This window comes from Elaeis guineensis, unplaced genomic scaffold (genome assembly GCF_000442705.2).
Source record: "Elaeis guineensis isolate ETL-2024a unplaced genomic scaffold, EG11 Super_Scaffold_1000033, whole genome shotgun sequence".
Classification (NCBI taxonomy): Eukaryota; Viridiplantae; Streptophyta; class Magnoliopsida; order Arecales; family Arecaceae; genus Elaeis; species Elaeis guineensis.
This window is the reverse complement of record NW_027332424.1, coordinates 12,366,385-12,393,575: the sequence shown is the minus strand read 5'-3', so window position 1 is coordinate 12,393,575 and position 27,191 is coordinate 12,366,385.

The following is a 27,191-nucleotide window of genomic DNA, read 5'->3' as shown; positions in this document are numbered from 1 at the left end:
TGCATACGATCGACTTTCAGACGAAATCTTGCACTTTTGCTTCTTTGTGATTTTTTGCTAGTGGTTCGGCTTCAACCCATTTGGTGAAGTAGTCGATCGCTACAAGGAGGAACTTCCTCTGCCCCGACGCCATGGGAAAGGGGCCAAGGATGTCCATCCCCCATTGCGCAAAAGGCCATGGGGCACTCAAGGGTGTAAGCTCGGTGGGGCTGTCTCTGGATATTGGCATATCTCTGGCATCGATCACACTTTCTGACATATTCAATCGAATCATGATGCATTGTCGGCCAGTAATATCCTTGGTGGAGCAACTTGTGGGATAAGATCTAGCCCCCAAATGGTTTCCGCAGATTCCTTCATGCACCTCCCACAAGGCGTAGTCAGCTTCTAAAGACCGGAGATATTTCAAAAGGGGCAAAGAGTATGATCTCTTGTACAAACTTGCCCTCATAAAGGATGTATCGGGAGGCTTGATTTCTGAGCTTCCGAGCCTCTTTAGCATCCTGGGGGAGAACCCCATCTCTGAGATAGGTTATCAGTGGGTCGACCAGCTGGGTTCGTGGTCAATTTTCATCATGGGTCGCGATTCTTCTGTACTCGGACACTTTAGAACTTCAAAAAGAATGCCTTTGGGCAATTCGGCCAGAGCCAACGTTGCCAGCTTAGAGAGAGGTCAGCCCTGGTATTTTCCAACCTCGGATCTGTCTGATGTTGAAGCTGTCGAAGGCGGGGACGAGCTCCTTTACCTTTTCAAGGTATTAGCCATGCTGTCCTCTCACGCTTCGTAATTTTCATTGACTGTCCACTACTAGTTGGGAGTCACTGTGGACCCGGAGCCGATCTATTCTTAGCTCTTTGGCGATCCTCAGTCCTGCGACCAGAGCTTCATATTCTGCCCCATTGTTCGTTGCAGGAAACTCAAAATGTAGAGCATACTCCACGATGATTCCCTCCGGACTGATCAAATCAGGCCTGCACCTGCACCTGACATGTTGGAAGACCCGTCCACATAGAGGGCCCAAAGCGATTAGAGGATCTACTTCTTTTTGGGGGAGTTCGGTCGGGGCTTCAGGCCGTCAATTTGCCTTGTTCAGGTTCGGCCTCCTCTGGGATAGTACACTTCACTATGAAATCTGCCAATATTTGGGCCTTCACTGCTGGCCTGGGTTGATAGTTGATGTCAAATTCTGTGAGCTCGATCATCCATTTTGCCATCCTTCCGGAGGCATCCGCCCGGTGCAAATCGCCTTGATCAGTTGGTCGGTGAGCAGCGTTACGTGTGCCCTTGAAAGTAGGGGTCGGAGCCTCCGGCTGTAATCAACAAGGCATAAGTCAGTTTTTCTAATTTGGTATATCTGGTCTCAGCGTCTCTCAACGCGCAACTGACGTAGTAGATCGCCGTTGGACTTTCGCTTCTTCTTTGACAAGGACAGCCGTGAGAGCCTTGGAGAGACTGCCAGGTATAAAAATAGTTCCTCCCCAGGCTCTAGCTTTTGCCAACAGCGGGGGTGAGCCGAGGTAGCTCCTTAGTTCTTTGAATGCCCGTTGGCACTCAGAGGTCCAACAGAAGTTCTTCGGCTGCTTGAGGGTTTGAAAGAAGGGTAAGCACCGTTCGGCCGACCTTGCGACGAAGCGATTCAGGGCCGCTACCCTCCCTGTAAGGCGCTAAACCTCTTTTATCGACTTTGGGGCGGCCATCTCCTGGATGGTGCGAATTTTTTCTGGATTGGCCTCAATCCCGTGCCCGACACCATGAAGCCCAAGAATTTTCTCGAGGTTACTCCGAAAGTGCATTTAGTCGGGTTCAGCTTCATTTTATATTTTCGAAGAGCGTCGAAGGTCTCCTCGAGGTCGGCGACGTGGTCCACAAAAGATTTGCTTTTTACGAGCATGTCGTCCATGAGACTCCATATTGCGGCAATCTGCTCCTTGAAGATTTTGTTCACCAACCGCTAGTAGTTGGCCTGTATTTTTGAGGCCGAAAGGCATGACCCTGTAACAGTAAAGGCCACGGTTAGTAATGAAAGCGGTCTTTTCTTCATCTTTCGGTGCCATCCTGATTTGATTAGTTGGAGAATGCATCCATGAAGGTGAGGAGCTCATGGCCCGAGGTTGCGCCCACCAGTTGATCAATTTTGGAAAGGGTAGCTGTCCTTTAGGCAGGCCTTATTCAGCTTTTTGAAGTCTATGCACATCCTCCACTTGTCGTTTGCTTTTTTGACTAAGACAACATGGAAATCCAATCAGGATAATTGACTTTCCTAATGAATCTGGCTTTAAGAAGCTTGTCCACTTCCTCGACTATCGCCCTCTGTCTCTCTGGTGCATGACCTCAGATTTTTTCTTTCGTCCGTCGATGCTTTGGATCGACGGCCAGGTGGTGCTCCATGACTTTCGTGTCAATCTCCTGCATGTCTGCTGGAACTCAGGCGAAATATCTGCATTCTTTCGTAGAAAATCGATGAGATGCATCCGCACCTCCTCTCCCAGGTTGGAGCCAATCATTGCTACATGCTCCGCGTTCCATCGTTCAAAGGGATCGGACCAGATCTTCAATTGGACGCCCCTCTCTTCAGTGAGGTCATCGCAAGCATCCAGTCCATCGACTGGACAGGGGTCAGATTGGTTGCTTCTTTGCAAGGCTATGTTGTAGCAGTGCCTGGCTAGGGCTTGGTCTCCTTGGACCTCTCCGATCCCCTGGTTGGTGGAGAATTTCAACTTCAAATGGTAGGTTGATACGATGGCTCGGAGAGTGTTGAGGCCAGGTCGGCCGAGAATTGCGTTGTAGGCTGACGGTGCCTTCACCACCAGAAAATTTACCAGAGCCCTGGATTGTCTTGGAAATCGACCTGCGGCCACAGTCAAAGTTATTATTCCCTCCATCGAACAGCGTCGTCGGAAAACCCTACCAGAGGGGAGCTAATCGGCCTCAAATGGCCATCAAGGATGGACATTCTTGAAAAGGCATCATAGAACAAAATGTCGGCCGAACTTCCATTATCGACGAGAATGCGACAGACATCGTAATTTGCTATATTCAAAGAAACTACAAACCACATCGTTATGAGGGATTTGAACTCCCTGAGCATCTTCTTCAGTAAAGGTTATGGGCTCCTCAATCTTTGTCGCTTGGAGGGTACGGCCAGTACGTTGGTTGCTTCCTATCGCGGATCCTCCCGAGATGGTGTTGGCAAAATCCGTCGGAGGTCGATTGTCCGACCACTCCATGCCGGTGACCATTGCGGAGGATGTGGGGCCAAAAACCAGAGGCGAGGCCAGAACCTGAGATCTAGCTGCGGAGGCCGTGGGTCGCCGTGTGATGCTTCACGAGAAGTCATCGGGCGAGGATCCAATGGGGGGAAAGGGGTAGCGGATGTCGGAGAAGATGACCAGAGGCGGTTTCGTTGAGTGCTCCTTTAAGAACAAGGGTACTATGGAGGTTTAGCCCTTTCCTCTAGCACCAATCCTGTTGGTGCAAAAAATCTGCCTGCGTCGGAGAAGCTGGAGTCGTGGGGTTATGGTCACCGTCGGGACCTGCAAAAGAAGTCTAAATCGGAGGTGGAGTTGCTCCGGCAAGACCCTCCGACGCTCAAGTCAGCTCTCTACCTCAACAAGAATGGAGTGCTTGAACCAAAATTTTAGCAGAATTTCTAGATAAAAAATGAGAGCTTAGAGAGTAACGTATCTGGGTCCCCCTTTTATAGGCGGAGGGGGAAACAAACTGATGGCGATGTTTGTAACCGTCTGGCAGTGGGCTGCCATGGTCAGGAGGAGTTTATCATGAAGAGTAATGGGGGTGGAGTCATGGCTGTCATCATGGCTCGCCACGTGGAATCAGTTGGGGAGTGGAGCGGCGTCCATTGTCGCGACTCGCCAGGGAGTGGTGGAACCGCACAGGATCCACCGCAGGGAGTGGAGCAGAATCATGGCCATTATTGTGGCCTGCCAGGGAGTAATGGAGCTGCGTAGGGTCCGCCGTAGGAGTGGAGCATAATCGTGGCCATTATTGTGGCCTGCCAGGGAGTAATGGAGTGCGTAGGGTCCGTCGCAGGGAGTGGAGCAGAACCGTGGCCATTATTGTGGCCTGCCAGGGGGTCCAGACTTGTCGGTCGAAGTTCGGTTGGAGTCGGTAGCTGGAGTCCGGCTCCCGTAGGAGCCCGGGTGGAGCCTTCCAGCAATTGAGGTTGGGGACGAAGTCTGACTCCCGTAGGAGTCCGGACGGAGTCTTCCTGTAGCCGGAGCTGGGGATGGAGCCCGGCTCCCATAGGAGTCCAGTCGAAGTCCACCTGCAATCAAGGTCAGGGATGAAGTCCGACTCCCATAGGAGTCCGGACGGAGTTTACCTGTAAGTGAAGTCGTGGGCGGAGCTCGGCTCTCGTAGGAGTCCGGGTGAAGCCTTCCAACAGTTGATGTTGGGGATAAAGTCTGGCTCCCGTAGAAATTTGGATGGAGTCTTCCCGCAGTCGGAGTTGAGGACGGAGCCCGGCTCCCATAGGAGTCCGATCGAAGTCCACCTGCAATCAAGGTCAGAGATGAAGTCCGGCTCTCGTAGGAGTCCGGATGGAGTTTACCTGTAAGTGAAGTCGCGGGCGGAGCTCAGCTCCCGTTGGAGTCCGGGTGAAGCCTTCCAGCAGTTGATGTTGGGGACGAAGTCCGGCTCTCGTAAGAATCCAGACGGAGTCTTCCCGCAGTCGGAGCTGAGGACAGAGCCTGACTCCCATAGGAGTCCGATCGAAGTCCAACTGCAATCAAGGTCAGGGATGAAGTCCAGCTCCCGTAGGAGTCCGGACGGAGTTTACCTGTAAGTGAAGTCGCGGGCAGAGCTCGGCTCCCGTAGGAGTCCGGGTGATGCCTTCCAGCAGTTGATGTTGGGGATGAAGTCCGACTCCCGTAGGAATCTGGATGGAGTCTTCCCGTAGTCTGAGCTGAGGACAGAGCCCGACTCCTATAGGAGTCCGGTCGAAGTCCAACTGCAATCAAGGTCAGGGATGAAGTTCGGCTCCCGTAGGAGTCCGGATGGAGTTTACCTGTAAGTGAAGTTGCGGGCGGAGCTCGGCTCCTGTAGGAGTCCAGGTGAAGCCTTCCAGCAGTTGATGTTGGGGACGAAGTCCGGCTCCCGTAGGAGTCCGGACGAAGTCTGCCTGTGGCTGGAGTCGGAGACGAGATCTGGCTCCCATAGGAGTCCGGACGTCGCGAAGAATCCGGTCGGTGCTGGCGGGTCCTGCTCGTCGACAAAACTTGGGAGTGTGGTGGAGGCTCGACCGTCTGGGAGGTTTGAAGAGACGTTGCCAGAGGTTGAAAGTCAGTTGGATCCCCGGAGGGTCACTCCCATCGCGAACTTCGGCTGGGGGGTATTTTATACCCAACAATTTCTTAATAAGGTAGAGAAATGAACTGGAAAGAGCATTAAACTCTTTGATCAGTTCAAAGAGGAGAATACCTTTTTGATGAGTTTTTGACATATCTAAAAGAGAATAGGATTCTCTCTTATTAAAATCGACTTTGTTAGACATAGTTCAATCCATGATAGAGTTTACAAGTCTGTCAGTCTCCTTTTAGGATTATACTCTTAAGACTGCTTGTTATGTTTTGAGCTAAATTTTGAATTAATCAGTCGCAATGACTCCATATGAGATATGGACTAGGCGTAAGCCGATATTTTCTTACCTTAGAGTTTGGGAGTGTTCAATTTATATCAAGCATTTGCAGATCGATTAACTTGAATCTCGATGCTATATATATTATTCTGTAGGGTAATCCAAAAAATCTTAGAGATATAACTTCTACCATGCTAAAGAATAAGAGTTATTCAGCATTTCTTTCAGAAAAAGAGTACCTTGGTGAAAGAACTGATGCCTTTAATGTGAAACTTATGAAGTTCAATAAGTAGAAGAATCGATACAATCTAGTGAATCTATAGAATTAGATTTGATTAGATCAAATTTGAAATCTATTATAGAGGCACCATTAAGGAGAACCGATAGAGTACCGCATCCGTCGGATAGATACTTCGATTTTCAGTTCTGGGATGTGATCCTGTTGAACTCAATGAAAATAATAAGAATCTGATCACTTACATGGATGTTATGCAGAGGTCTGACTCTGATTAATGGTTTAGAGCCATAGAGTCTGAAATGAAGTCCATAATGAACAATAGTGTATGGACACTCGTTGATCCACTCGAAAGGATAAAGCCCATAGGGTGTAAGTGGATCTTCAATAAGATTAGAGAGCACAAACGAGAAGATGGAGACCTAAAAGTTCATTTGGTTGCCTAAAGATATTGTCAATGAAATGGTATTGACCATAGCGAGATACTTTCTCCTATGGCAATGCTAAATATTTTAGAGTTAGAATGTGATACGCTCACGATGCTGTTGTTAGGACATCGTGATTATCAATCAAATTTTTATTTCAATAAAAGTTAAAAATATGTAGAAAGTAGTGAGTCGGATCGAATCCACAGAGAAGATAGGATTTTGACTTGAAATCTTTGATTTTGCAAAAAAAAATAAAATTTTGGAGAAAGCAATTTAGGTCGAAAAATAAAAATTAAAAGTATAAAAAATAAATCGGGTACTAAGATCTACTAACTAGATCCTAGCATCTACTTGCAATAAAAATAAATAATAAAAATTAAAAAAATATAAAATAAATCGGGTACTAGGATCTACTAACTAGATCCTAGCATCTACCTGCAAAAAATAAAAGATAGGAATTTAAAGTGCAAGAAAATAAATTTTGCATTAATTAAAATTGAAATTTAAGTACAAGAGATTTAAAAAAAAATAATAAAATAAAATAAAATTATAATAAAGATCTGAAGTTGATCAGCCAAGTCTCATCGGAAAGATGGTTGATGACCTCTCCATCTTTCGTCGTACTCCGTAGAGCGAATTGGCTTTTCTCCTTCTTTTCCTTGGGTTTCTAAAGCTATTTTATTTTTTTTATTTTTTTATATTTTTTACTTAATTTTTCTACTCACAAAGCTTATTTCCAGACCTCCTATTTATAGATAAATTTTTCATAATTTTTTGGTAGGAAAAGGAGTTCTAAAACCCTTAGAAATCATATTAATCCCTTAGGAATATTCCTGACCGTCGGATGGAGCTTGAACCACCCAGATCTGTCCAAAATCCATAGTTTTAATCGTTATCAAAGTCAGATCAAACCACAGCCATCCGATCACACCTGTGGATAGTGTAGCATTTTTGATGGATTATGTCCTGGCTTTGTGGATCGAGCGGTCGGTCCACCGTATACCGAAGGCTATTTTCTTTATTTTTTAGAATATTTTAGCTCTATTTTTGCTCCGATTTTTATCTGAAAAATTAAAAAAAAATATGCATTAAATTTCTTAAAAATATCTCTTCATTTTGATGCTTAAATTACTCAATTAAATTAACATCTATTTTTTATAAATATATCTATTTTTATATTTTTTTTTAAAATCACTTATTTTTAAGAAAAATTAATAAATTCATGAAATTAGGGTTTTTAAGAAGATGTTAGCACCATAAATTACCAAAAATATCTTTAATAAATATAAAAATATATCACTTATCACACTCTTCAACTTAAACTTTGCTCGTCCTTGAGTAAAAAAAAAATTTAGAATCAAGTACCGTTTAACTTAAAATCTCAAATTTCACCAAATAATTTTCAAAAGGACCACTGATGTTCAGTAAAGCGTAAATGAGGTATGTCATTGGGGTATTAATACTAGTCAATATGAGAGTTAAACTAAGAATACTAAACTTTTTCTGTATTTTTCTAAATTATCGCTACCTTTATCTCCAAATCATTCACCTTCACATGGATAAGTATATTGTTACTTCCGTCCTTCATTTATTGATTGATTTTTTTTCTCTCTCTCTTTTTTTTTAAACATTATACTACTATTGAGTGTCTTAACCCCTTAAGCTTTTTGTTTGACCCATGTAGCGAGTTTTCAGCCAATGACTCCCAAACCAGATGGCTTTAAGGCACTAGGTATAGAATACCCCTCGGACTTATTTGCTTAAATCAAACAGGCTACGAGTTAAAACTAACTTTACAACAAAGCTTCTTTGCCCTTCATACCTTTTGACTCGAAACTCAATGCTTGCTTAGGTAAAGAGGCCCGGTTACTCAATATGAAGTACTTGAAAACTTTTTTTTTATTTAAATATATGAAGAAACATATAGTTACTCTACACAAGCCCATAAAAAAGTTAACTTTTTTTTGATGCTGGTAGAAAAATTTAGAAATTCTCAAAGAAAATTGTTTAAGTTCTAAACTTAACTCTTTATTAAGTTTTCTTAATACTTGATCTCTCAATATCTCACAAACTCTCTAGTCTGTACATCAATTTTATTTTAAAATATGTTTGGTTTAACTTAATTCTTAAGTGTAATCAGATGCTTAAATACTAAATACTAACTTACTTGAGGATTTAAAAAAAAAATTATTTTTCCCTCAACTTAATCAATATTGTCCTCAATGGAGTAGGAAATATGAACAGTGCATGTAAAGAGAAAGAAAATGAGAGATATCATCTGATCCATAAGTCTTTTCAAAATTGATTCTCCCCCTAACTTAGCCAATATTGTCTTCTGATTCCTACAAAAGATACTAAGCAAGACTCGATTGACCTAAACAAAATACAAAAGATAGCAAAAAGTACAAAACTAAAAATTGAAAACTGGGTTGCCTCTCAAGAAGCACTAAGTTTACCGTCCTTAGCCAGACCATGCCAATTCTTACTTATCCTGTGTCAAATATTGGATTTACAAATTTCAATGATTTTGGATTGTCAATCTCAAGAAGATGGCCTTTGATAAATTTCAATATTTTATTATCAATCTTCAAAAAGTATTTCACATCCTCCTTTTTAATTTTAGAAAGATAATTCACAAACCCTTGTTTGTCGAGAATTTCTCTTATTTGTTCTTCTAAAATGCTCATGAATTGAGTTTTTAGGTTAGGAGTTGAGTTTGAAGTAATAGGTACTGGAAGGATATCTCATGGTTTTAAACATATGTTCTCAAGTGTGATCAAAGAAAATTTTAATTCTGAAGGAGATGGTAATTCTAAAGTGGAAGAACTGGCTTCTAAGGCTGAAGAAAATGGGACTCTTGATGGATATATCTTGGGTAACTCATCCACTTTTTCTTTTCTTCACTTAGGTCAATATCAGTACTGGGATCAGGTTCTTCTATTGGGTTAGCTTCAATACTAACCTCTTTTTCTAAATTTTTATTTTGACTAGCATCAGTACTAGCCTCTCTCCCTGGTCTGAATATGGGTCCTTAAGAATCTTATTACTTTTAAGCTCAAAAATTACATTGTCACTTTCAAATTGGAGATTCTTAGATGAGACATTGGATTGATGACTAGGTCTAGGTGATTGGTGGATGGGGGTCATTTTCAAAATTCGGTATTGGTTCATTTGGCAATTGACCTAGTTCTCTCCTCATAGAAGATTCAGCCAATTGACTTATTTGTACTTCTAGCCTGGTGAGGATCGCTGTTGGGTCATAATCATTTGTTGAAGTTGGCTAAACCTATCATCAGCTAGATTGGTCAGTTGAGGAGGTGGTATAACGGCTGATTGTAATAGAATGACTGGATAGGCTGACTAGGCTGACCACTATTATAAGTATAATTTTGGTATTGAGGTCTATTCTGAAAGTTCTGCACAGAAAAAATTTGGGTCTGAGCCTGAGTCTGTTGAGGTCTCCAAGAAAAATTAAAGTGGTTCCTCCAATCTTGGTTATATTGTGTTTAAGAATAAATCATTAATAGGACTAGAGTAACCTTGAGTAGCTTGAACTTGTTCTTGGATGAAAGGTGAAAACTGCAGTCATGGGACATTCAATCACATGATGGGCCTGACTAGCACAGATAGAACAAATCTCCTGATAATTAGGTGGTGGTGTGTATTGTGTAGGAGATTGTTGACCTAATATTAGGAACTGATCAAATTTCTGGGTAAGAAGGTCGACTTTATCTAATCTTTAGGCTATTAGGTTCAGATCGGCCTTAGGACTAGAGTCTGTTTGCTTGATCTCAAAAATTTTTGCTGCTTTTGGTGAGGGATTGATCTTTCGTAGGAGGATAATGAAACATAATTGATTGAATTTTTACTCAAAGTTTCAAATAAAGTGTAGGCTTCATCCTCACTTTTACTCATGAATGCACCCCCATAAGATGCATCTACCATCTGTTTGTATTGGTCACCTAAACCCTCATAAAAAGCTTGAACAATTTGCCACTTAGATAGACCATGGTGTGGGCATTTTTTAAGAAGTTCCTTAAGTCTTTCCCATGATTCATGAATTTGTTCTTTTGGAAGCTGAGCAAATCCAGTGATGGCTCACCTCATGGAATTGGTTCGACCTATGGGATAGAATTTCTTAAGAAACTCATGCTACATTTCAGTCCAAGTTTGGATTGGTCTCCCTATTGTGCCAAGCCAGTACTTGGCTTTGTCTTTAAGTGAGAAGGGGAATAAGGTCAATCTAAGTGCGTCATCAGTAAAATTTTGAATTTTCACCGTGGAACAAATTTCTAAGAACTCATCCAGATGCTTGTAAGGATCTTCATTAGTATTCCCATAGAAAGATGGAAGCATCTGGATTGTGGTTGACTTGATCTCATAGTGGCTTGCAGGGATATCAAGTAAGTGGATACAAGTCGATGGATTATAGGTGGAAGGAATAAAATATTCCTTCATCTGTCTAGGTGGTTCTCTAGGATCTCCAACCATCTGATTTTCAGGTTTAATATGAATCAACCGTTCAATCTCAGGATTGGATTCAACTAGGTCAGGATAGAGAGATCTTCTACCTTGCATATACTAGTACAAACCCTAATGTATGATTCAAGTTTTGTTTTTGTTTCATTTTTTTTTTAAGAGCCCTAGACTTAGATACGTAAGGTGGAAGAATTAGTTGTGGTTTAGTGTTAATTACAATCAAGTTAGCAAATAATTAAACCTAGACACCTATGGGTTTCTTAGACCTAACAGTTCGATGTAGAGTGGCTTAGTATAGATACAAATTGGGTTTGTTCTCACTTCCTTCAACTAGCCAGGTAAGAGGTGGGATCATGGGGGTCCCCCTGTTGCTTGCCTTAGACATCAATTGAATTGGCCAGGTAAGCTAACGAAATTAATTAAATAACCACAAATCCACTTAGGCTGAGCCCTTTATAACCTCTAGTCTTAGACACTAGTTTCAGGAGTGAGTTCGGACTTACTTTGCACTTGACTTGACCACAATACTCAGAACTAAACTCGATTAATACTAGGGGCCAATGTCTACTTGATTTTAGTTAGGCTAAGGTTTATGGGATGTTGGATGGTTGTTTTTGAGCCAAGGGAGGGTGATGAAATCTCCATCTTATCTTATTATGAGTGTTGCCCCTAAATTGATTTGAGATGAATATGCACAACCAATTTCAAACAAGGGGTTCTATGCAACTAAATTAGATGCATGAAACTAATAAAACTTGAAAGCTTATCTTGTCTCCAACGATCACCAAAAATAAATCTACAATGATGAATGCTCCTAAAAATTAAGTTTCTACTCTTGTCATGCAATTTTTATTAGGTTTATGTGGATGAATTTTAGGTTAATTTAAAAAATAGTAATTAATAGAAAAAAAATAGTTAGGATTAGGGTTAGGATTGATCTCACCAAGCAAAATTTGAAGCTTTCTACCTTTATTTTTTTGAATTTCTGAAATTTTTTTTCTACACAAAGATAAAAAAATAGAAAAGTCAATATGTTAAATTTATAAAAAAATCAAAGAAATTAAATATTAAAATTGATGCCTTTCTCGATAACGATGCCAAAAATTGATACGCTCGCGATGCTGTCGTTAGGACCATGATTATCAATCAAATTTTGACTTCAAAAAAATTTAAAATATGTAGAAAGTAGTGAGTCAGGTCGAATCCACAGAGAAGGTAAGATTTTGAATTGAAATCTTTAATTTTATAAAAAAAATAAAATTTTGGAGAAAATAATTTAAGTCAGAAAATAAAAATAAAAAGTATAAAAATAAATCGGATACTAAGATCTACTAACTAGATCCCAGCATCTACTTATAATAAAAATAAATAATAAAAATTTAAAAAAAGTATAAAATAAATCGGGTACTAAGATCTACTAATTAGATCCTAGCATCTACTTGCAAAAAATAAAAGACAAGAATTTAAAGTGCAAGAAAATAAATTTTACATTAATTAAAATTAAAATTCAAGTACAAAAAATTTAAAAAAAAAAAAATAAAATAAAATTATAATAAAGATCTGAAGTTGATCAGTCAAGCCTCATCGGGAAGATGGTTGATGACCTCTCCATCTTTCGTCGTACTCCATAGAGCGAACCAATTTTTCTCCTTCTTTTCCTTGGATCCCTAAAGCTATTTTATTTTTTTTTTTTTTTTCTATACTTTCTATTTAATTTTTTTGCTCACAAAGCTTATTCCCAGATCTTCTATTTATAGATAAATTTTTCATAATTTTTTGGTAGGAAAAGGAGTCCTAAAACCCTTAGAAATCATATTAATCCCCTTAGGAATATTCCTGACCGTCGGATGGAGCTTGAACTGCCCAGATCTGCCCAAAATCCATAGTTTTAATCCTTATCAAAGTTGGATCGAACCATAGTTGTTCGATCGATCATGTAGTATTTTCGATGGATCGTGCCCTGGCTCTGTGGACCGAGCGACCGATCCACCGTATATCGAAGGCTATTTTTTTATTTTTTCGAGTATTTTAGCTCTATTTTCACTCTGATTTTCACTTAAAAAATTAGAAAAAAATATGTATTAAATTTTTTCAAAAATTTCTCTTCATTTTAGTGCTTAAATTACTCAATTAAATTAACATCTATTTTTTACAAATATATCTATTTTCATATTTTTTTCAAAATCACTTATTTTTAAGAAAATTTAATAAATTCATGAAATTAAGATTTTTAAGAAGATGTTAGGACCATAAATTACCAAAAATATCTTCAATAAATAATAAAATATACCACTTATCAGAATGTGCATTTTGATAAGTGATCAAAATGCATAGCTTCGTTGAGAATGAAGAAGAATCCTGTAAATATAAATGGGTTAATAGTTCTATGAGTGTATTTCTTATTTTGTATGCAAATAAAATTCTCTTAATCAGGAATGATATTTCTTATATTATCGAGAATCAAAGTTTTGCTATTATCATTATTCTCCATAAAGGACTTAGAAAAAGCATCCCTCATTTTAGAGATGAAGATCTATAGAGATAGATCTAAGAGGCTGCTTAGATTATCCCAGTCCAACGTACATAGAGTGTTTATGAGTAAAATTTATCCTATCATGTACACCATGTATGAGATTGGATATGGTATACTCATTAGGGTAGTGAGTGGATACCTGCAAGATCTGAGTAGAATCACTGAAAGGACATCCTTAGGTATTTGAGAAATACTAAGGGTCAGTGACTCGGTTATGGAGAATCTGACTTAAAACTAATAGAGTATGACTCCAACTTTTAGTTGGATATTATTGCTCCTAGATTGATTTTGATGAATACAAAGCAGATTGAAGGGATACAAATAATTTTAAAATGAAAAAGTCCTTATGCTCTTCAAGGGCAAAATTGTAATTTCACTAAAATCTTGATTTGATAGTATCATTTGATAAAACAAATGATTTGAAAATATTGGTGAAAATTTCATTATTTTTGGACTTATATTTTTGAAGTTATGAAGGTTTGAAGTGCATGAGTCGACTCATGAGTCAACTCATGGCACTGTGAGCTGATTGGCACGCAAAAATTCTCCTTGGCACGCTAGTTTTCTGGCTTGGCACGACCTGTGAGTCGACTCATGAGTCACCCACAAGGCATGAGTCGACTCATGAGTCGACCCCTGCTGATTTGAGCCAAGAATTTCCAGAAACGCATTCTCTGGTAAATGCAACAGAAGTCGACTCATGAGTCGACTCCTGATGCATGAGTCGACTCATGAGTCGACCCCTGCGATGGAAAATATCCTCAACGGCTAGTTTTTTGCCCGTTTTAATTGCCTTTTATGCTTCCTAAAATTGCTCTAACGGCTCTTTATCTGCCTAAATTATTTTCTCTTGCTTCTAATGCTGTAAAATGCTTAAAATGGTGAAAGAAATTGCAGATTAAATAGAGATCAAACGTGAGATCAAATACAACAGAGAGGATCCGAAATCTGCACGAAAAAGCCTGAGATCAACGAGATATTCGAAAAAAAAAGAAAGAGGATCCAAAATCCACACGTGAGATTGTGAAAGAGATTCAAGAGTTTCAAAGAGAGGATTTGTCACGCTATTGTTTCAACCTTGATCTAGAGATCTTCAAAGCTTCAAGGATCTTCAATCAACGATCATCCTCTTCTCAAGCATTCGTTCAAGCATTCATCCATCTTGAGAAAATTCAAAAAGGGTTTCTTCATTTGAGTAAAGTGATTTTATTGTTATATTCGCTCATTTAAGGAGCTGTTATTGTATTAATTGTGCTTTAAATTCTTTACTCTTGTAAGTAATTGTTCTTTTTTTGGAGGATTTCAAAACAAGGAAAGGTTGATCCGAACCTGAAATCGGAGTGTTTTGGGTTACTTGTACCCGAAAATAAGTGACTAGCTTGGGATAGCTAGTGTCGGAGTTTCCGACGTTTTGTATTCGGGTTGAATACAAAGTATAGTGGATTGAAATTCCCAAGTAGGATCTTGGGGAGTGGATGTAGGTGCAAGTTAGCACCGAACCACTATAAATCCTTGTGTTTGTGGTGTGCTTTATCGCTTCACTTTATTTCTTTATTATATTCTTGCATTCCTGCTTTAGGTAATTAATATTGAATTAAAGTCTTTGTTTGTTCTTCATAAGTAATCAGTTGGGCTTAAAATTTTTAGAAACCCAATTCACCCCCCCTCTTGGGTTGCATAGCTGGGCAACAAGTGGTATCAGAGCCGGTGCTCTAGCCCTTCTTTGATCTAACAATCAAAGAGCCAAAGATCTATGGCAACCCATGTCGGTACTTCTCTAGCCGAGGGGCAATCTACAAACCGACCTCCACTTTTCAATGGGTCTAATTACACCTATTGGAAAGCTCGGATGAAGATATTCATACAAGCACTCGACTATGATATGTGGAGTATCATAGTGAACGGTCCTCACACACCCACCAAGATTATAGATGGTGAGGAGTCAACCAAACCGAAAAAGAATGGGATGAGGTTGACAAGAAATTGGCACAATTAAATGCCAAAGCCATGAATGTCCTTTATTGTGCACTAGATGCAAGTGAATTTAATCGCATTTCTACTTGTGCATCTGCTAAAGAAATATGGGATAGGTTAGAAGTAACCCATGAGGGAACAAATCAAGTAAAAGAGTCTAAAATAAACATGCTTGTACATAAATATGAATTGTTCAAAATAGAGCATGATGAGTCCATAACTGCTATGTTTACTCGTTTTACTGATATAATCAATGGTTTAAAGAGTCTTGGCAAATCTTATACTAACAGTGAACTTGTAAGGAAGATTCTCAGGTCACTGCCAAGAACTTGGGAAGCCAAGGTGACTGCCATCCAAGAAGCAAAGGACTTGAACACTCTACCTCTAGAAGAGCTTCTTGGATCCTTGATGACTCATGAACTTAGCATGAAGCAACATCAAGAGGATGAAGTCAAAAAGAAAAGAACCATTGCCCTCAAATCCACAACTTCGCCTGATTATGAAACGGATGACTCTGAAGATGAAGAACAGGATGAAGAGATGGCACTCATCACCCGAAATTTAAGAAGTTTCTAAGAAAAAGGAAACAGGGGATGAGAAAGAAATTCACAAAAGGGGATCAAAGCAAAGAAAAGGAGAAAGATCAACCCCTTATATGCTACGAGTGCAAGAAGCCGGGACATTTCAGATCCGAATGTCCACAATTGAAGAAAGGTCCAAAGAAGTTCAAAAAGAAGGCAATGATGGCGACCTGGAGTGCGAGTGATGACTCAAGCTCCGACGAGGAAACCTCAACAGAACAAGCCAACCTGTGCCTGATGGCACACGAAAATGAGGTAACTTCTGAATCCACTAGTGAATTTACTTTTGAAGAATTGCATGAAGCATTCTATGATTCAATTGATGAATTAAAGAAACTAGGGAAGAAAAACAAAGAACTGAAATTGGAAAATCAGTCCTTAATAAAACAAGTTGAAAACCTTTCAATTGAAAAATTCACATTGATTCAAGAAAATCAAAACTTTAAGGATGAAATTAACAAGCTGAAATCTATAGTAGATAAGTTCACCTTAAGTTCAAACAAACTAAATATGATCCTTGATAATCAGAAAGCTATATATGATAAGGCTGGACTTGGCTATAAACCCCTGAAGAAACAAAAATTTCTGAAGGATATTTATGTAAATTATTCAAGTAACAAGTCTACAAGTATTACTTTTTTAAATGTGGAAGAATAGGACATAAATCATACACATGTCTTATTAACAAATATGCAAACACAAAGAAAATATGGGTTCCAAAAGGAACCATCTTGACTAACCTAAAAGGACCCAAGAAAGCTTGGGTACCTAAGACAGAAACTTGATCTTTGCTTGCAGGTGTGTCTAGCATCCCAAGAAGGAAACAGAAATGGTATCTTGACAGTGGATGCTCGAGACACATGACTGGTGATGAATCACAATTCATCACGCTTGATGCTAAGGATGGAGGGATGGTCACCTTTGGAGATAATGGCAAAGAAAGATCATCGGGATAGGTAACATTGGTATCACTCCCTCCAAATACATTGAGAATGTTTTATTAGTTAAAGGTTTAAAGCATAACTTACTTAGCATTAGTCAATTCTGTGATAAAGGGTATAAAGTAGTTTTTGAATCATCTTTTTGCATTGTGACGAGTCCTATTAACGATGGCATTAAATTTATAGGACATAGGCATGGCAATGTTTATATGGTAGATTTGAATGATTTAGTCAAATTAGACATACAATGCCTAGTATCTTTGAATGCTAAAATTAATGAGACTAGTTGGCTGTGGCATCGTAGACTTACACATATTAGCATGCACTCTCTTTCAAAATTATTTAAGAAAGATTTAGTTCTTGGTTTGCCAAAACTGAATTTTAAAAGGATAGAATTTGTGATGCATGCCAATTAGGTAAAAAACTAGAGTATCATTTAAATCCAAAAATACTGTTTCAACTTCTAGACCTTTAGAGCTCTTACATATGGACTTATTTGGACCAACAAGAACCACTAGTCTAGGAGGAAAACGATATGGCTTTGTAATAATAGATGATTACTCTCGTTTTACTTGGGTTTTTTTTTAGCTCACAAAAATGAAACTTTTCATATTTTCACTAAATTTCATCGAAAAGTCACTAATGAAAAAGGGTTTTCAATTCAAAATATTAGAAGTGATCATGGAACTGAATTTGAAAATCATGACTTTGAAAATTTTTGTGATGAAAATGGAATAGGCCATAACTTCTCTGCTCCTAGGACACCCCAATAGAATGGGGTAGTTGAAAGGAAAAACAGAACCTTAGAAGAAATGGCCCGTACCATGCTGTGTGAAAGCAACCTTCCAAGATATTTTTGGGCGGAAGCTATTAACACAGCATGTTACATTTTAAATCATGCTTTAATTAGACAATTTTTAAAGAAAACCCCCTATGAACTTTGGAAAGGAAGAAAACCAAATATTGCATATTTTCATATTTTTGGTTGCCGATGTTTCGTATTAATTAATGGCAAAGAAAAACTTAGTAAATTTGATGCAAAATCAGATGAAGCAATCTTTCTAGGTTACTCCTCCACTAGTAAAATATTTAGAGTTTTTAACAAAAGAACTTTAGTAGTTGAGGAGTCCATACATTTGTTTTTGATGAATCTAACGATCTTCCTTCAAGGAAGAATAAGGGTGTTGATGATGCAGAGCCACTAATAGAAGGTATGAAGGAGATCACTCTGAAAGACTCAGCAACTCCAGAAGACAAGGATCAAGAAGATAAACAAGATGAGAGAAGTGAAGAAATTCAAGAACAACCTCAAGGTACAAATGACCTACCCAAGGAATGGAGGTATGTTCACAACCACCCTAAGGAGTTAATTATCGGTGATCCTATGCATGGGGTAAAAACACGTTCTTCACTTAGAGATGTACTTAATCATTGTGCTTTTGTATCTCAACTTGAACCTAAAACTTTTGAAGAAGCTGAAAATGATCATAACTGGATTAATGCTATGCAAGAAGAACTTAATCAATTTGAAAGAAATAATGTTTGGACCTTAGTGACAAGACCTAAAGATTATTCAATAATTGGCACAAAATGCGTCTTTAGAAACAAATTAGATGAGCATGGAAATGTAATTAGAAATAAAGCAAGACTGGTTGCTAAGGGATATAATCAAGAAGAAGGAATTGATTTTGATGAAATCTTTGCACCTATTGCTAGATTAGAAGCTATTAGACTTCTACTTGCATATGCTTGCTTTATGAAATTCAAATTATTTCAAATGGATGTTAAAAGTGTATTTTTAAATGGTTATATCTCTGAAGAAGTATATGTAGAACAACCCCCTGGATTTGAAAATCATACTTTTCCTAATCATGTCTTTAGATTAAATAAAGCTTTATATGGATTAAAACAAGCACCTAGAGCATGGTATGAAAGACTAAGTAAATTTCTACTAAATAATGGTTTTACAAGAGGTAATGTAGATACAACCCTATTTATTAAAAGAAATCAAAATGATATGCTAATTATACAAATTTATGTTGATGACATAATTTTTGGGTCTACTAATGAATCCCTTTGTCAAGACTTTGCTAAGCTTATGCAGGGAGAGTTCGAGATGAGCATGATGGGAGAACTCACCTTCTTCCTCGGACTCCAAATCAAACAATCAAAAGAGGGAATCTCCATCACCCAAAGCAAGTACACCAAGGAACTACTCAAAAGATTTGGAATGGAGAACTGCAAACCAATTGGCACACCAATGAGTCCCTCATGTAAGCTTGACAAGGATGATGAAGGTAAAAGCGTAGACTTAAAATACTATAGAGGTATAATTGGTTCATTACTATATTTAACTGCAAGTAGGCCTGATATCATGTTTAGTGTTTGTTTATGTGCTAGATATCAATCTAATCCTAAGGAATCTCATTTGAATGCTGTTAAAAGAATCCTTAGATACTTAAATGGTACTCAAACTCTAGGGTTATGGTACTCTAAGGACTCACAAATTAATTTATTAGGATATTCAGATGCTGATTTTGCTGGATGTAAATTAGATAGAAAAAGCACAAGTGGAACTTGCCAATTTCTTGGAGTTAACCTAATCTCATGGTTTAGCAAGAAACAAAATTCGGTGGCACTGTCTACGGCTGAGGCCGAATACATTGCAGCCGGTAGTTGTTGTGCTCAAATCTTGTGGATTAAGCAACAACTCGAAGACTTTGGAATCAAACTTAATAAAACACCAATAAGATGTGATAATACAAGTGCCATAAATTTATCTAAAAATCCAATACAACACTCAAGATCCAAACATATTGAAATAAGACATCATTTCATAAGAGAACATGTTCAAAACAAAAATGTAATTCTTGAATATGTTTGCACTGAAAATCAATTAGCTGATATCTTTACAAAGGCCCTTAGTGAGGATAGATTCTGTGAAATTAGGAGAAATCTAGGAATTCTAGATCCATATGCCTAAACTTCTCTTAATTGATATCAAATATTCTTGGAGCCCAATTTCCAACAACTATCCTGGTCTCAAAAGCTCAAATTTATCATTCTAAAAACTTATCATTAAGCAAAAATCCTTCACCCAAAATTTTGAATTTTTTTGGAATTTATTTGCATTTTTTCTGAATTTCTGAACTTCATGAGTCGACCCCCATGAGTCGACTCAATGGCAAACTTGTAAATCCCACCAACTTTCAACGGGTTCATTGTTTTTATAAGGGTTACTGTTTGTGAGACGACTCATCTTCCCATCGTCCTTCTTTCAAAAGCCGTCTTCTCCAACTCTTTTTGCTCCAAATCCAAGGATTAATTTCGAGGCAATTCTCCCTCCTCCTCTCCACCAAAAATCGCCTCCTTGAAAAGGATTTTCTGTGCTTTCTCGCATTGCTTGGCGCGGTTGGAACGTGCCCTAGCACTTTATCGATCTTCCAAAATCCACTTCTTTTCTCCACCAAAATCCTTCTTCACTCTCTTGTGATCCCTCCTCCACTCAATTCAAGTCTCCTTGTCTGCCAGTATAGTGGATATGGCTCCAAAGATGAAACTTCCCCAAAGAAGAAAATCAATCCGTGAGCCTGAAGAAATTGTCAGAAAGAAAAGACAAGCCACTCAATCTTCAACTGCTCCCACTCCAGTTTTAGTACCTACTCAAGGTCCCTCTCAATCCTCCATAAGCCCCAGTGTAAATCCTCTTTCTGATAGAAAAGTAGAAACCGGGAAAAATATAGATTTTCGGTTCTTTGAGAAAGAAGGTTTTACTTTTGCAAGTAAAATTAAAAATCAAGGATGGGAACTCTACTGCTCCCTTAAGGAAGTCACCTATGTTGACCTAGTTAGAGAATTCTACCAGAATCTACATTATGGAAACGGGTCAGTGACTTCAACAGTCAAGAGAATTGATATCTGCTTGGATTCTAGAATATTGGGAGAAATACTTCAGTTGCCTAGTGAAGGATACTCATATATGGAACTCCCAATTAAAGAAGAGGGGATCAGAATTATTTTAGGAGAAACCTATTCAGGAAGTTTAAACAAATTGGAAGCAAAGATTTTGTCCATTGAGATGAGGGTCCTGCATCAGATGGTAACAAAGCTCTTCTTTCCTAGGAGTGGTAGACATGACTTACTTTCCAGCAGAGATGTATGTGTCATGTTTCATGTTATCACTCAGACCCCCCTAAACCTCCCTGCACTTATGATAGAGGCCATGAGAGAAACTTTGAACAGATCCAAGGCACACTTGCCTTATGGTATGGCCCTTACTAGAGTATTTAGGAGGTTTGGAGTTAGCTGTGAGGGGGAGGCACCTACCAAGCTCTCACATGTGGACACTTTCAACCAACACAGCCTGCACCGAATGGGAATTACAAAGACTGATGGTGGTTGGATCAAGGGCTCTGAAGAAAGAGCTGAGGATAGAGCTGAAATAAGAGCTGAGGACAGAACTGAAGGCAGAGTAGAAGAAGAAGGTCCATCTTCTCCTGTACATGACTTCAGGGCAGCTTCACCAGATACCCAGTTCATTCCTGATACTGAGGCTGGCCCTTCAGAGTTTACTAGGATGCCCACACCAGTGTATCAGCCAGAGAGCAGAGCACCTCATTCAGAGTTCAGACTGGCTGACGATCAGATCGAGCATATATCACAGTGTGTGGCTTCTTTGCTGTCTAGTCAGTGGGGTAGTACTTCTTTTGCACCTGGAGCCACCTCTTCTGATCAGACCATTACTCCCCACATCTCCACTGTGTTTCAGATGATTTCAGATCAGTCCATCAGGATACAGCAGCTTGAGGACACAGTCTGGAGACTGACTGGCAGAGTTCTTGACTTGCAGGGGCAAGTCCTTGCATTGGCCCATCCCAAGCCACAGGAGTCAACTATTGAGGTCACAGACCTCACTACAGAGGCTGGCAGACTCAGAGGAGCACTAGAAGGTGGATATGAGCTACTGAGGAAAGAGATCCGAGGATCGAGTGAGCATACTACCACTCAGTTTACTGCTCTACTTCAATCTGTTTCCAGAGCACTGAATGTACTTGATTCTATCAGACTCACCCTTTCTGTTCAGTCCTTAGCATCTCAGCGTTCTCAGCCTCCCAGTTCATCTCGTTCTCCTGCTCGTGCCAGAGGCAGACGGGGTAGAGGACGCACTTCTGATCCATCAGCTTCTCATACCATATCTGATGACTCCGATCCATGATTTGTCTTGATCATTACTAGGTCCTAGGAGTTAGTATCTTGTTCTAGGATCTGTACCTTGGGACCATGTATTGACAATTAGCTGGTTGATTTTTATAATATGAACTATGTATTGAAACAATTATGATTTTAATGGAATCATCTTTTACTTATATTTCTACCTTTTTGTAATGATATTGATCATATTTTGGTTATATATTTTCTTCTTGTTGAAATATTATCTTCTCCTTGTTGTTGTTTGCTGTTGATAATTGCTATATTAAGGGGGAGCAAACATCTGTGAAAAACTCTAAAGGGGAAGAAATTAAAGAATGTTTCAGAAAAAGGAAGAGTTAACCATGTTTGATGATGTCAAAAAGGGGGAGAAATTAAACAAAAACAAAAATTAAAATTAAACAAAAATTGGAGAAATTAAACAAAATTTGGTATCAGACAGAAATTAAACAAAAAGCCATCCATAAAAAGCAAAACCATAAATTATGAGCAATTAAAGAAAAATTATGAGCATTTAAAGAAAAAGCAATCAAAACTACAAATTATGGGAAATTAATGAATGAATTGAAAATTTAAAGAACAGTATCAAAAATACAATGCTAAACACGATGCTTTACACATGCTCACCTTGATACAACTTTTGAAATTTTATTTACCTTGATACATCTTAAGAAATTTAACTTACTCTGATACTCCCTAAAATTTCCCTAAAATTTCTTTTAACTTGCTCTGATACATTATAAAATTTGCTCTGATACAGTGTAAAATTTTCTCTGATACATTGTAAAATCTTTTCTGATAACATTGTAAAAATTATTTTTCTTGCTCTGATACATTATAAAATTTGCTCTGATACAGTGTGAAATTTTCTCTGATACATTGTAAAATCTTTTCTGATAACATTGTAAAAATTATTTTTCTTGCTCTGATACATTGCAAAATTTATTTCTTTTCTCTTGCTCTGATATATCTTAAACTCAAAATGATCTAATACCCTTTTCAAATCTTTAAGAAAATGGACAAACTATTTTTGCATAAATATGCCAAAAGAATCATACTCTTTTCAAGCATATACACCTATAATGCATTCTTTTGAAATTAGTGATTCACATAAATATTTTTGTTCAAATATTTTATCATCATCAAAAAGGGGGAGATTGTTGCTCCTAGATTGATTTTGATGATCACAAAGCAGATTGAAGGGATACAAATAATTTTAAAATGAAAAAGTCCTTATGCTCTTCAAGGGCAAAATCATAATTTCACTAAAATCTTGATTTGATAGTATCATTTGATAAAACAAATGATTTAAAAACTATTGATGAAAATTTTATTATTTTTGGACTTATATTTTTGAAGTTATGAAGGTTTGAAGTGCATGAGTCGACTCATGAGTCAACTCATGGCACTGTGAGCTGATTGGCATGCAAAAATTCTCCTTGGCACGCTAGTTTTCTGGCTTGGCACGACCTGTGAGTCGACTCATGAGTCGACCCACAAGGCATGAGTCGACTCATGAGTCGACCCCTGCTGATTTGAGCCAAGAATTTCCAGAAACGCATTCTCTGGTAAACTCATGAGTCGACTCCTGATGCATGAGTCGACTCATGAGTCGACCCCTGCGACGGAAAATGTCCGCAACGGCTAGTTTTTTGCCCGTTTTAATTGCCTTTTATGCTTCCTAAAATTGCTCTAACGGCTCTTTATCTGCCTAAATTGTTTTCTCTTGCTTCTAATGCTGTAAAATGCTTAAAATGGTGAAAGAAATTGCAGATTAAATAGAGATCAAACGTGAGATCAAATACAACAGAGAGGATCCGAAATCTGCACGAAAAAGCCTGAGATCAATGAGATATTCGAAAAAAAAAAGAAAAGAGGATCCAAAATCCACACGTGAGATTGTGAAAGAGATTCAAGAGTTTTCAAAGAGAGGATTTGTCACGCTTATTGTTTCAACCTTGATCTAGAGATCGTTCAAAGCCTTCAAGGGATCTTCAATCAACGATCATCCTCTTCTCAAGCATTCGTTCAAGCATTCATCCATCTTGAGAAAATTCAAAAAGGGTTTCTTCATTTGAGTAAAGTGATTTTATTGTTATATTCGCTCATTTAAGGAGCTGTTATTGTATTAATTTGTGCTTTAAATTCTCTTACTCTTGTAAGTAATTGTTCTTGTTTTTGGAGGATTTCCAAAACAAAGAAAGGTTGATCCGAACCTGAAATCGGAGTGTTTTGGGTTAGCTTGTACCCGAAAAACAAGTAGACTAGCTTGGGATAGCTAGTGTCAGAGTTTCCGACGTTTTGTATTCGGGTTGAATACAAAGTATAGTGGATTGAAATTCCCAAGTAGGATCTTGGGGAGTGGATGTAGGTGCAAGGTTAGCACCGAACCACTATAAATCCTTGTGTTTGTGGTGTGCTTTATCGCTTCACTTTATTTCTTTATTATATTCTTGCATTCCTGCTTTAGGTAATTAATATTGAATTAAAGTCTTTGTTTTGTTCTTCATAAGTAATCAGTTGGGCTTAAAATTTTTAGAAACCCAATTCACCCCCCCCTCTTGGGTTGCATAGCTGGGCAACAGATATGCTTCTAAGTTGACCAAGATAGAAGTTTACCCCACCTATTCTCAATTCAAGGGAAAAGACAAAAGGATGTAAAATTTAGATTTTTTTCTTAGCCAATCAAGTATTCTGTAGAACCAACCAAGATAGAATCATAGTCAACTCACAAAAATGGATAGCCAACTCAATCTCAGACTTAGATTGAAGATAGAAGAATGATGATTTCAGACATCCTTCTAAGTTGATCATGAAAATAAGATAACTGACTAAGACAAAAACTTAATCGACTCAAAGAATAAGTTAGTCGACTCACTCTCAAAGACAGAAAAAGATAAAAAGCAACAAAAATTTATAAGTTCTCTGAGCCGATCCAAAAAATAAGTTAGCTAATTAAGTTATAGAGTTAACCAACTAAGAAGATATCTGAGTTGATCCAGTCTCAGGCAGATAGAACAGATAGAAAGTAGAGAAATGAGCACCTATTCCTGAGCTGACTTATAGCTTTACTTAGCTGACTCAGTATTTTATTTTAACTGATAAAGATTTTGGGTGAGCTGACTCATAAAATTCTAACAACATAATAGCTAATTTTTTAAAATATTTCAAATGGCTATATTTTGCATCACATGTCTATTTTTGAGATTTCAAAGGCTGGAGCATTAAGTTCAGTCATTTTTGAGGCTATAAATATGGAGAATTCAAATTGAGAACAAAGCTATTGAAATTATTGGGAAAAATATTTGAACTATTAGTGAAAATAAAAAGAGAGAGGAAGGACATCCTAAGATCTTTTAATTTTTGCCTTCCCATATTTACTTAACATAAAAGAGAGGAAGAGTGCACATAATTGAGCTAGCAACTATCGAACAAAAGTATTCAAGTTTCCATTAATCCTCTCTTAACATTTAAGGAAGAAGTCAAAGCATTCAAGAGCTCAACGACTTTGACTTCTTTGAGAGTTTAAAGATTTTATTTTTTATTCTTCAAATTCTTATATATATTTTGTTGAGAATTATATCTCAAAGCCAATCGTTAGCTTGTTGATGGTTGTACTCATTTTGTAATTGTATATAAATTTTTAATAATAAAAGTTATTTGACATTATTCTTTACAAGTTTTTGTACATGAACTCCTGTGTTGTGATGAAGTTCTTAGGACTATTTAGAATTGATAAAAGAGAATTTATCATTTAATCTTTAAACTTATTTGCGACCAAACGATACGCTATTATAAGGATGATAGCGATATCAAGTATAGATCATTGTGTGCCATATGAATTGATTGTTCTCTTAACCAAAAAATTTGAAGATACTGGTATGGTATACAGGTGAAATATAAGAGTACATTTATACCGAACGTGACCAACTGTGAAGCACTCTGCTGTCAAGAGTAGTTCGCAAAAGATATGGGTATAAGTGTCTCTTCGATCTAAGATCACCAAGATGACTTACAAGCAACTCACTGTACTTTAGTGTTGAATTATCTGAATTTTTAATTCAATGATGAAAGATTTTTGGATGCAGTTAAGTACTTGTTAACTCAGTGTGTGAGTCAAGATGGGATTGACCCCTCCAAATTTAAGAGTTAATGCATTACTGTATTTCAATTTAGTAAAACCTTGGCTAGGATAATCCATGTGATGGATTTGAAAGGTTGAGATATAATATGGTTGACTATTTCAGGATTGACAGTTAAACCCTAGGTTACCTTGAGCATTAGGGTCAAAGGGTTGAATTATATGGTAACCATATGCCAGTAGGTTCTTGAATATTACTTTGCAATCATTCGACCTATCCGAACATTGGATCTCATTACTAGATGGTTACATCGATTAGTTCAAAATATTATTCTTATACTACTGATTTAGATTCGAACCTATGGGATCACACTCAAAAGAAGTTTTTTTTGATTAAGTGGCTAATCAATGATCGAGAATTATTTCAGGATTTAATCATCAATTCGATTGATGATTAACCTGATACAAAAGTTGCAATATATTAATTCACTAAGGGTTAGTAGATTAAAGGAGGATTGATAAGTAATTAGATTGCTCATTAGCTTAATTTGATTGAGTAATATAATTTGGTTCAAGTCTAATTGAATTGGATTCAATTTGATTTGACCCGATTAGGTTATGAGATGACCTAATTGCTAAAGGTGATTGATTTTTGATTTGATCAAAAAATAGGCCTGATTAAATTTTGATTTAATCAAATTTGAAACCTAATTAGATTGGGTTCAAGTTATTCAACTGGGTCTAACCTAATTTGATTAGGTTGGAGACTTATTGGATAAACCCTAAGAGTCCAAAATAGCTTGGACTCTCCTAGCCGCCGACCACCCTTGTGTGCACACCAATATCTTAATGCAAATTTAGATTTGCATGAGTGTTTGCATGCCTCTCAAAGTTTTGTCGCCTCATCTCAATGCCCACACTTGATAAGGATCAAAAGGTGGATTGGTTGAATTCGAATTTGATTCGAATTGGAGATTAAATGAGTATTTGTTCTCATCCATCCAACCTCCATGCCATCTATAAAAACCCCTCCCTTTTATACGACAAAAGTGAGATCACATTCAGCATGAGATTAGGGTTTGGGCATGAGGTCTAGGGGTTGGGTGGCCATCTTTGGCATATGAGCATAAAGGA